Here is a 12,276-nt window from a genome sequence, read left to right as displayed (position 1 = left end):
ATTTCCGAAAAGAATAGTACACCAAATTATAAAGATTCACAATTTTTTCATCATAGATGGTGATTTGACAATGTAAAGAATGAATACATGAAAAGTACATTGTGAATTGTTCATCCATAACATTCACTATAGTAGTAGAACTTTGGTGATCAAATGACTTTTAGGTCAGTTTTATGGAGAATACATTTATTGTTAATGCAGCACAAAATATTAATGTTAATTTCTGGATATTTAGGCAGGAGACAATTTTGCTGCTATTACAGTCCAGCATTGTAGTGTTTGATGTAATATACCCCTTGATTGACTGGCTTTTTCATCACAGTTGAAAGAACACTGGGATTTATATATATATATATATTAAACCCTATCACTGGCGCTTTGGCTTTTTGCCAGACCTTTAATTAGAAAGGCAGTGGGACTGAGACAAGTTGTGTGGGTGTATTAATCACAAGGAGATATGAGATGGATGCTGTTGGGAACAAACATCAGTATAATAGTTTGAGGTTTGTCTGTTGCTTTTTCATAAATTTATAAATGTAAATATGGAGTGAGTGACGATGCAGTGTTTTCATTATCAGCAAACAGCAGTTATAACAAATATAAGCAATTCAACCTGCTGAATCCGAACACAGGGTCACGGGGGTCTGCTGGAGCCAATCCCAGCCAACACAGGGCACAAGGCAGGAACCAATCCGGGGCAGGGTGCCAACTCACCGCAGATTTCACTTTCACCAAACAACAAATCTTTTAATTCTCACAGACTAGGGGGGCTCCGCCCCCTGCTCACTTCGCTCGCCAACCCCTGGTCTTGGGTAACCCGAAATAGATTTGAAAGAGATTATTGTCTGTCCTGGTAATTGTCACATGTGTATCATGTTCACCGTTACGACATCTGTAGGTTAGTTGAGCTAATATTATACCTCCGGTGCCGTGTGTGTCTTTCATGTGGTAGTCGTTGTAGGCGCATGCGCCCTCCGTACTATCTCTGGTTTGACTATGCTGTGTTTTGTGGACGTTTGGGGACGCCGAACTCTCTGCGGTTTGATTGTGGGGCGGGACGCCGAAGCCTGTTGTGTTTGTTTTGTCTGTGAGTACTCATATTATTGTATTACTGTAATGTGATTCACATATGCTGTGGAGTCTGTATCTCTGGGGCTTCTGTACCATCTCGGGGGGTCTGCCTGCGGTGTGTTAGACGCAAGTTGTAGGCGCCCGCACCTTCTGTACTATGTCGGGTTTAACTATGCTGTGTAGTGTGGACGGTTAGGGTTCCGTATTGTCTGTGCTCGTTGCTTTATTTCGTATTTCCGTTAGTTGAACTCTTTCGGTTTTGATGGTGTATCAGAATTCGCTTGCGGTGGTGAGCTATGGTTCAGAAACGCATTGTAGGTGCCTGCGCTTTCCGTACTATCTCGGGTTTGATTATGCTGTGTGTTGTGGACCTTTGTGGACTCCGTAGTATTTCCCGTTTCACTCTGGGGCAGTGGGCTGAATCCTCTTTATTGTGTGGCTGTGTGGTTACCTATGGGCGCGTTGCCTCATTTCTTATTTACGTTAGTTGAGCTCCTTCATTATTGAGCTGTGACTCCTTCGTTCTCAGTGGATCAGACTTCGCTCGCTGTCGGCGCCTGCGCACTATGTCTCCTGCGTCCATGGGCATGCCATGTACCTGCGTCCATATCCGGTTTATTCTCGGTTAGTAATATGGATACGCCTCTTCATTGGGAAGAAACAGTACTTTTCCCTGATGGCAACACGAATTAGACAATCTACAAGTCTCCGACTTAAAGTTTAAAGCCAAACAATATCTACATACTTCTGTCATATCACCTATGTCCACATATTCGATCTCTTTTTGCTGTTCCATTATTTCATTGAGTAATAATTTCTGTTTAACTCTAATGCAGTCTTTACTGTCAGTTTTTTGAGACTTTAGAAGTTTAGTACTTTCATTATCTCTAACCTGCTCTGCATGTGTATTGCACCAATGTTTTTGAATCTCTTTACGACATTCTACTTTGTCTTCTACTCTTTTTTATTTTCTTCTAGTCTTTTATTTCTGACCCTGCTTGGAGCTGAGAGTGCAGGAACTGTGTCTGACAATAGCTTTCACATGAATAAGAAGTGATTGGACCGTGGGTGTGGTTGTAAATGTTTCAGAGGAGGACGGGAGTTGTCAAAATCTCTTGGCAAAAAGTCTTGTCTCGTGGGACCTGAAGTTGTCTCTCGCAGAAGTTGAAATTATCTCCGAGAAAGTCTTGTCCCAGGATTTCCTTCTCTAATAGAGGGATGTAAAATCCAACGTCCGTCTGTCTGTCTGCTTTTCATGAGAGAACTACTTAACGGATATAGATCAGGTTTTTTTTCCATAAAATGTGCTTGAACATTCCAGTTGATTTTGCGACTTTTCTCATCGTACCAAGTATAATAGTTTGCTTGCGGCAGTGATTTCTTCTTGCAAATCCGAGACAGAGGCTGCGGGCCGAGGGGAGCGGGGAGCCAGGCAGGGCCCTCCTCACTCGCACACCAGTCACCGTTCGAGTCGGTCTACCTCCTGCCATGGTTTGGAGCATACCTTGCCTCCGCTTAGCTAGCAATACCCGTTTGTTTATTGATTTCTGAAATTTGTTCTGTTTCACTACTATGCGGGTGGAGCCACAGGGGACAGCAAGTGTGTATATATTGTGGAGAATCAGCCTCGTCATTTGCAGACACAGACTCACAATGTCCAAAAGCACACACAATTTTTCTTTTCTTTATACAGCACACAGAGTGCACAACCCTCCAGCACTATTGCTCACAGTCTGTCCTTTCTTTTTCTTTTTCCGCCTCCACTCCTGCAAGTTCTATCCTCTGCCTCCCGACTCCCCGAATGGAGTGAGGCAGCCCCTTTTATATTCCTCCGGATGTGCTCCATATGCACTCTGATGATTTTCCTGCAGCGCTTCATGGTGTGGTGGAAGTGCTGCAGTCCATGGCTCTGGAACCGTAGAGATATATAGATAGATGCCACATTCACTGTGTTGCCCAGTCAACACGATACGTCAGCGTGTTCGCCATATTGCGAGTGGCAAAAGTGCCATTTAAACTAATACAGGTAAACGTGGAAACCGGGTTTTCTGATGAAAAAAAAAAATAACGTTTAAAACAGTATAGTTTACATACAACAGATTTTGGCGAATCGTTTAAATGCAATTATTTATATCCATTTACATACTAATAATTATTAAATTATTATTATTATTAAATAATTCCTCCCATATAAGTAACATTTCTCTGACTGCCTTCTTCCATCGCCGAAACATTTCTAGACTTTGTCCTGTTCTTATGCAACACAGTACTGAAGTATTGGTTAATGCCCTAGTCACCTCACGTATAGATTACTGTAATGCTATTCTATCTGGCATCACACAAAAACTAATCCATCGCTTACAACTTCTTCAGACTTCTGCTGCCAGGATAATAACCTGCTGTTCTAAATCCATCCATCCATCCATTTTCCAACCCGCTGAATCCAAACACAGGGTCACGGGGGTCTGCTGGAGCCAATCCCAGCCAACACAGGGCACAAGGCAGGAACCAATCCTAAATCCACTGAACATATTACACATATTCTCTCTCAAGTTCACTGGCTACCTGTTAACTACAGAATACAATACAAAATACTGCTCTTAGCATTTAAAGCTCTCCAACAACCTAAACTGATCTCCAACAGACTTGCACTTCCTCTCGCTCACTCAGATCCTCATCTGCAGCTCTAATTTCTGTACTGCACATCAAACTCTATTCTATGGGAGCTCGGGCATCTCTCATAGTGCTCCTCAACTCTGGAATTCTCTTCCCTCTCATATACGTCTGCTCGATTCAATAACACATTTTAAAACTACCCTCAAAACTTATCTTTTCAAACTGTTAAACCAATTGTGAATTTTGCACTGTTACTGCCAGTTATCTTTGTTTGTCTTTCTTTTAACAGTTAAATGATACACTCAATGACAAAAATAAACAATTTTATTGTATACAAATTGGCTTAATAATTTCTGAAAACATTTCACTCATTCCTCTCTCAATCTCTCTCTCTCTCACATACACACACAATGTGGTTACTTAAGTATATACAGGATAGGATCTAAAATCCTTGAGACAGAACTGTCTTACATAGCTTTTTCCGTGTGTTGCCACTCTGTAATTTGAGAGTATTCAGTCTGACAATATGGTGCAGCTTTAGTTTGTGGAAGACAGACACAACTAAAGACATGAGCATAAAATGATGGTTGTCAATTTCAAACTGTGTTTCCTCAATGTGCTCCTTGAGAAAAAACACATCATCTGAACCAATCTCAGCCTGAACAAACTGATTGATCAAAGATACACTGACAGCTTGCCCTAATGTCGACTGTCGGATAAAACGCTCAGCTACTTTGACCACCTTGACTATACCCTCAGAAGGAATCATCAAAACTTCTTTGTTATTTTAATGTGAGTAAGTGGTAGCTTTGATCATATGATGCCGGTACAGCATCTGTTACCAAACTAGCACGGCACACATCACAGGACAACTTTCTCAAAATCCTGTCTAAGGGCTACCTCCCACTGCTTCCTGAGGTGGATTTCTTTGGGAAACTTTCAAAGTTTGAGAAATGTTAACAGTTAACAACAATCTACATAGTGACTAAATACGTTTAGCCAAAACGTTGTTTGGAGGCTCACTTGAGCACATAAATGCATAGCTTTGCTAGCTTAGCCTGGTGTAGCTAACGTTAAGATTATAAAACGGGATTTTCTAATGGCAAAATATAACCAAAACAATTGTTCAGCTTTACCTATGAAATGTAATCCCTGTGATCTAGTTTGGAGCGTACAGTGGTTTGTACAATCCCAAGCAGCACATGCATGAGGCATCTTTATCCATTACTTCACTCCACAGCAGTGCCACTCTCAATATGTACGATGCTGCTGGTCATGAGGCGTCTAGTAATTCTATGTCTATGTATGGAACTGTCCAGGCGACCCCTGGCAGTGGCCACAGGCCCCCACAGGGTTGAGCTTCCAAGCTCATGACCCCGATGTAATCCAGGGGGGCTGCCCTCTTGCATCACGGGGGAGATATTGCCTCTCTCTCTCTGTCCTTCCGTTCTCCAGGCGTCCCAGCTGGGCAAGGGTCCCTGCTGTCTGCCACTGTATATATATATATATATATATATATATATATATATATATATATATATATATATATATATATAGTTTATATAATTATCTACCATGCATATAGTGTATGTGTACATACATTAATAGACGAGTTATAGGTTTCAGTGCCTTTTTAATTTACAAAACATAATCATATACGTGTGTGAGAGCCTTTGATAGGCTTCTAGGTAAAAGCCACTTAAACTGAATGGGTAAGATTTACAAATCCGTCACTGTCTGCAGTTGCCATATGCTGCTGGGTTAGACCTCAGCTCCCTGCCTCATTTAAATAAAACTGTTTTCGATTATGGATTTTGTTACCATAATGCAATTTAGTTATGTAACAGTAAAAACAAATCAGAACTCTGGGCGCGCATATTCCTTCTCGGTTTCGCTTGTCTTCACGCCATTCAATCCAGCGTGGTTGCGCTCCTCCCCGCCATGGGCCCCGACCCCCGCCCCCGGCACATAGCTCTGCCTGCCTTTCTGATAACTTCAGCAATATCATTTTCTTTCTTTGAATTCTTGCGCCGTGAGATAGCGCATCAGATGTGTGTAGTAACTGGGAGGGCAAGCGATGTAACGTTTCTGAACAAGCCGTGCAGCCCTTCGATAGAATGTAAAAAAGGTGGGAGTGCGGCGGCGGCGGTGCTGGTAGCAGCAGAAATCAACTGACGCACTGGACTGAGAAGGCTGGGTGCGTAGACGAACTTCAAGCGTTGAAGAAGTCTGCGTTTGACTGTGAACAGAGGAGAAGCAGGTCAGTTTTTACGTCAATTCAGTTAAATGAGCTGCCGAAAATAGCGCTAATGAGTAGCGTGGGCACGTGCACGCACTCAACGTAGGCAAGCACGCGCGGGCTCTCGCAGGTTATTTGAATTATGTCTTTTTTACATACCCACCCTCCACCACGTGAGAATTCATTAATGTGTCGCATATAAAAACTGAAGCGACGGGGGTGCTGTCTGTTAACACTGCAACCCTCCACTAGGTCTGAGTTACGCTGTATCGCAATCCCTGCACGATTCCTACAACGGCTTTCCGCACGTATCTTTCTAATTGTTATTCATGAAATGACTCCACGGTGCACCACTGGCTGCGCAACTTACATTTGAAAACTGGCAACGTGCGCGCATATGAGGTCCAAGACGTCGTTTTCTAATTCACATTTAGCTTAATAGCATATATCTATATACGTGTCCGAGTAAACCGCCTTGGTACAAGGAAGAGTCATTCTAAAAATCGTACTTGTTCACGTGATGTTTTTATCCCAAAGTATTTTTCGTTTCACTTCCTTGCACGTCGTGATTGGTCAACGTCGACCTGTATTCTACTCATAGTCTTAACTTTTTACTTTATTTATTTGTGCACGTCGATTTTTCTTTACAATGTAATGATATCTTTATTAATACATTTAACGACATTAGCTGGTACTGGTTCAGGTTAACTCCTGTCTTGCTTCGGATTCTTCCTGGAATAACCTCTGACTCCCTCCCGGTCAGTAATGGGAAAAGTAGGTTCAGATCATGTATTTGTTCGCGGTTTTGCAGTGCAGTATTTGCAAATGGTGAAAAGAAGCTAACGTTACAAAATACTGCTCTAGGCGTAGTTTTTGCTTTAAATTCCATCTCCATATTTAAAACTTCTATGTTAATCTTTAAATAAATTCTCTGTGCTTCCAGGAAGCATGTGGGTTGAATAAAATGTAAGATTTGCAAAGTAGTATTTAAAATATACGTAAAATGGTCGTCTGTTCGGGTATTCAAGTAGTGATTTAAGTCACGTTTTCTTAAATATTACTGACATGGTTTGAATTTGCATTTCATTAGTTTTCTGCTTTTTTTTTTAAACAAACAAGTTAGTGAACTCATAGCAAATCATCTAAAACTTTTAGCGATGAAATAAATACTGCTAAAAAATATATTCATCTCATATTGCTGTTTTGGTCTGACTTTCTAAAACTCCGTTTACAATGTATGCATTTTTCTGTGCAAGATGAGTAACTGGCAGTGTCATCTTTAAATTCTATGAACTCCAATGCTTTAAAGGTTTTTTTAGCAAAACACGAATTTATAGAGAAAAAACATGTTAAATGTACCTTTAGCTACAATAATGCCTTGTTTTCTACCCTTCTCTATTCCCATGAGTTACATTAATCACCCTTTTAAAGCAGTTTTTATATAATAAACTTGATAGTTTACTTTAAAGTGTATGCCTCATTTCATATTTGGTGGGCTGAAACGTTGGCCAATAAAGGTGTGAAGAGTTTCCTGTAAACAAAGCATCTGAACAGCCTATTCTGGTAATTTTAATGCTTATTGCCAAATGGGAATTGTAACAGAACAAGGGGCTTAAGAAGATTTGAATGTATTTTTAAAGAGCAGCTGAATACAATGGATACTGAGCAGGCCTGGGGAGGGGTCCAAGTCTTTTCCATTGGGTATTGAATTAGTTTATGTCATGTACCACTGATAATGTGTTTTCATTTTAATCATGCTGGCAGGATAACTTTCAATGAAGTCACTGTCCAATGCAAGTTCCAGCTGTTGAGATCACTTGCAGCTGCATTCACTTAATTTCCTTTCGAAAGCCACTCTTATTTTCTGTCTTGAATTTAGTTTGCTTGAAATGCTCATAATAAAATGTTTGTATAGGGAAAGATGGCAGATGCAGTGTGTAGTGTAACAATCATAGTCTTAAAAGCCCATAAACGTTTTGCATGGATAACCCTGACGTGGTGGGTTTAAATCCCACCACTGACACTGTGTGACTATGAGAAGGTCACTTCATTTGCCTGTGCTTCAATTGGAAAAGCAAAAGAAATGCAACCAATTGTATCTCAGCGTTGCAAGTCACCTTGGATATTAGCAAGATAGTACAGTATGTAGTAGTAATAATAATGGATCAATGTTTGTCATCAGGGTCTACTTGAGCATGTGTGAATTATGTCTTATCACAAAAATGCCTTGATTTCCTCTTGCACCTAACCCTTTTCACTTAATTTTAGTGGATACATAGACCTTAGTTATTGGTAGATGTTTGCTTTTATTATGGAAGGCATTTTTGTTAGACAAAACCAAAATTTGTCATTTTAACCCTAACATGTTTGTAGGAAGGTGTTTTTAACAAAAATAGTATTTCCATTGTTCAGTTAAGTTGTGCTTGGATGAGGCTCTAGTTTTGTGAAAAAATGTTTTTAAATTTCAGGTTTATTGAACCTAAATTGTTGATGTAAAGATTCTGTGATTAGCCTCCTGTCAATCAGTCAGTAAAGTCTTCCTGTTTTTAGAATTTGCATTCTTGGCATCAGATACAGTAAAAGTACAACAACTTGTGCACACCCAGCACACATATAACGTACTTTCTCAAATTGCAGCGCTTGTGTAATACTGCATGTGCTGTATGCCAGCTTTCAGAGTTTTCAGCTGCTATGAGCTGCTGCATTTACACTTGCATAAATGAGGACAGTACACTGAAATTGACAGCGTGCCTTTTGTCTGTGAAATGAAATCACAGTTCCTAAAGTGAAACCATGGGAACATAGAATGACTAGACATATAGAAGGAAGGACTTGGGGATGGAATAAACAAGTGTCAAGGTATTTTAAGGTGGCATCTGCTGCTGTTATACCAATCGAGAATACTCCGCTTGGCTGAAATGTAGGTCATATTCACGTTGCTTGCTTTTTTAACTGCATCCAATCTGTTTTTATCTGCTGACAGTGGATTGTGAGCACATTTAAAGATGTCTTAAACAGAATAGATGTTTATTTTAAGAGCAAAAACAGTTTTATAGAATGCTGAAGTATTTCTTCATAAACAAATCCAGAGGGCTAAACTGTAGTGTAGTCAAAGCTAGAATTCTCAGGAGTCATTACCAAAAATACAAGAATATGATGGAACCGGAACGCTTAGCCAAACCAAGACGTGGAATTTAAAATGGCAGTGTGACATGCTGCCCCTTGAGCTTAAGAAAGGTGCCACATAAAAAATGTATCTTCTCTATTATATAAAAAAAATCCTTCAACGCGACAAGACTTTTTGGAAGAGAGATTTTTTTCAAGTCACACCCTCTTCTCAAACATTTTCAAACAAGACCATGGTCCTCTCAACTCTCATTCATGTAAATGCTTTTGTCAGACACACTTCCTGTGCTCTCAGCTTTTATACATTAACAACATTTTCCTCATTTTAAGTTCCCAATTAAAGAAGATATATTCATCACTAAGGGTTATCAACATAAAAAAATGAGTACACGCACAATCCTAGCACAGAGAAACGAGGAAGTCAAATGAGTTAACGCCAAAAATGTTGAACGGTTACACTGCAAATTGGTTAAACATATATCAATAGACTATGCAGAAACAGTTGGTGGTGATCATGCGGAAGATGAAAATAACAACTTACAATATCCTGAAGAATATCTACAACCGTTAACAACATCTGGTCTTACAACACACAAATTACTGTAGAAAGAAGGATGTATCCAAGAAAGGTAATGTAGTACATCTTAAGGGGATAATATTAGACACCAAAGGAGATCATGATATGGCATGTGTATTAAAACATGAATAACTTTTGCAAAGACAATTAAAAAATCTCGGAGCCAAACATTCAAAAAAGTTGTATTATGTAATAGAGAGAAAGAAATTAAAATCAATCACGGGCAGATACACATTGTGTTGATGCATATTTAACAATTCCCATGAAAATAAAAATCTGTTTAAATTGTACATCCACATCCACATCCCCATATGTGAGCGGCAGAATCGCAAAGAGGCTAGCGCATAGCAGAGGCCTGAGGGTTGGTGAGCGAAGTGAGCAGGGGTCAAAGCCCCCTAGTTGTTGTTGTTATTAAAATTGTTAAAATTAAAAACCAAAAGTACTCCTATCTATCTTATACCAAATAATTAATTCAAAACACTCATATGGTTGTGTTCTTTGACAATAAAACATAAAGAATATTCACAACAGATAAACACAAAATATTTTTCCAAGACAAAATAATACAGTTGAATGTCTAAAGTTTAATGATTCTTGACAGCAGAATCTCTATAACAAAAAGTTTGATTTCAGTGAAAGTTTTATTTTACTTGTATAACACTCATTTAAAAATCTTTAAAAATTGTATAACACATTTAAAAATCTTTTTTTGTGCTGCACACTTTTACAAATGTGAAGTAAAACTGTTAAAGTGCAATAAAATATATGCACAATACTGAACATAAAAATTATTCTGCGAATTTTAAAGTACATATTGTAGAAATATGGTGTGGAAGTCTGGAACCACACACATTTTTAAGATGCTTAATGATGAATTGATCTAATCAATACCATCTTGTATAAGGGGTGTTCAGAAAGTACTGAGCCTACAGCAGTCTTTGAGCTTTTCTGGTATTCAAAGCAATTTTTATTGCAGAGCACCATTATTTTGGATAAAAAAAAAACCAAAAAAAAAAAAAAACGTACATACAAGAAGTCATGGAACTAAATTTTTCCAAGTTTTTGCCTGCTGGATGCCGCATCTGCAGACAGAAGAACTGAGGTAGCATGAAGTCAGTTTTTGTCTAGTCTTTCTTACAAGCTTTAATGAAAGTCATTGTCTGAAATTAGATTTTTTTGGTGACTGAAGATGAGCCCTTGTTTCACTCTTTCAAGTCTGAAAATAAAAATCGGTCAAAAGTGTGGCTCCCCAAGTGCTCCAAGGCCCCAGTCAAGACCAGGCATTGCAAGTCAGTTAGGAAGGCTATGGTTAATATTTTTTCTCTCTCAGAAACCTCTTGTTGCTTCAGTGTAATTGTAGGAAGGGGCCACAGTAACAGCCAAGTGGTACTAAGATATCTGCTTGTCTGAAGTTCTTCATGCATTGAAGAGAGGTTGCCCCAGATTCCCCCTTCCCATGTCTTTCACCATGACAGTGCCCTAGCTCTCACTGCCAAGCTGACCGTCACCACCATTCTGCTGTCTGATTTTGAGTTGATTGGGCCCCCACCCTATTCCCCTAGTTGTTTTCAAAAATCAAAGAACTTTTGTGTGGCAAAGTTTTTGAAATTCATGATGAGCCCATTGAACATGAGAATGTGGAAATTGACTAAGGATGGTTTTGTGTTATGCTTTGTGTTAAGCTGAAAAAAATGCATCGATCTTGATCGTGACAATGTTGAAGTGTCGTGAACAACAACAACATTTATTTATATAGCACATTTTCATACAAATGATGCAGATCAAAGTGCGTGAATAAACATGCTTTCTGGTGGTTAAAAAAAAATTCTGTTCAAGTTATTTTTTTTAAATCAAATAATCGTGACTTTCCGAATACCCCTTGTATTAGACCATTGGCTGTATCCATGACCTATATATGAACCTCCCGCACTGTCGTGAAGGTGGCCAACTTGAATTTAACTCGGTAATTTCAAATAGAAGTGATGGAAATTCAGTGGTGAGTCAGTTTTTTGAGATCTTTCTTGGTTATCAAGTTTGACCTGTGACAGATCAAATATTAAGCAACCATCCTGAGAGTGATATAGGCATAAACAGAATTTATTTGATACTCTGTCCATTTTGAGATGGATGTGTGTGGTGGTATTAAGCTAAGAGTAGGTGGCAGTCTACACAATCTACATTTAAGCCCCTCTGATGCGGAAATGGTTTTAAAAGTACATTTTAAATATTTTAAATAAAATGTTTACTATGATGAAGGCACAGACCTCATTTCCAGTGTTTCCAGAGTTTAGAATTGCAGTATTTTGCTTAATTTTGAAAAATATTTGTTTTTGCTTAGTAAATATATTTAGATATTGCAAACAACATTTAATGGGTTAAGTATGGACTTGGATTTTTTCAATCAGGGTTTTAGTTTAGTTAGTTTACCTACACGTTCTTGCCATATTTTTTGAATACACACATTGAAGTTGCAGACCAAAGCTGCAAAACTTTCATGTTTTTATGAAACTTGCATAACTTGAAATGGAATGTTAGAGTAAGGTTACTTGGTATTTTAAAACAAGAGGCACAGTGTCCATATTCTTTTTATGAGAATTGGTTAAACTCTATGTAACCCAGCTTTTTTTATTTAGATTGCTTTTTTGCT

At 38.9% G+C, this 12,276-nt stretch overlaps 1 protein-coding gene across 10 annotated transcripts in view; it reads left to right on the top strand.

Moving 5' to 3' along the window:
• Window positions 1-12,276, top strand: part of add3a (adducin 3 (gamma) a) — a 241,528-nt gene that overhangs the window by 79,037 nt on the left and 150,215 nt on the right. For 2 of the 10 annotated variants that reach the window (XM_051922171.1, XM_051922168.1), the window contains exon 1: window positions 5,682-5,947. The exons of 7 other annotated variants lie outside the window; for them this stretch is intronic. The gene's annotated coding sequence lies outside the window, so the exon portion shown is untranslated. Of the gene's footprint in view, window positions 1-5,680; window positions 5,948-12,276 lie in introns of those variants that run through there. One more of the 10 variants, XM_051922173.1, reaches the window with a different exon arrangement.

The sequence above is a fragment of the Erpetoichthys calabaricus genome, chromosome 2 (assembly GCF_900747795.2).
Source record: "Erpetoichthys calabaricus chromosome 2, fErpCal1.3, whole genome shotgun sequence".
Taxonomy (NCBI): domain Eukaryota; kingdom Metazoa; phylum Chordata; class Cladistia; order Polypteriformes; family Polypteridae; genus Erpetoichthys; species Erpetoichthys calabaricus.
The sequence above is the reverse complement of the archived record's forward strand: the minus strand, read 5'-3'. Positions and strand labels throughout refer to the sequence as shown.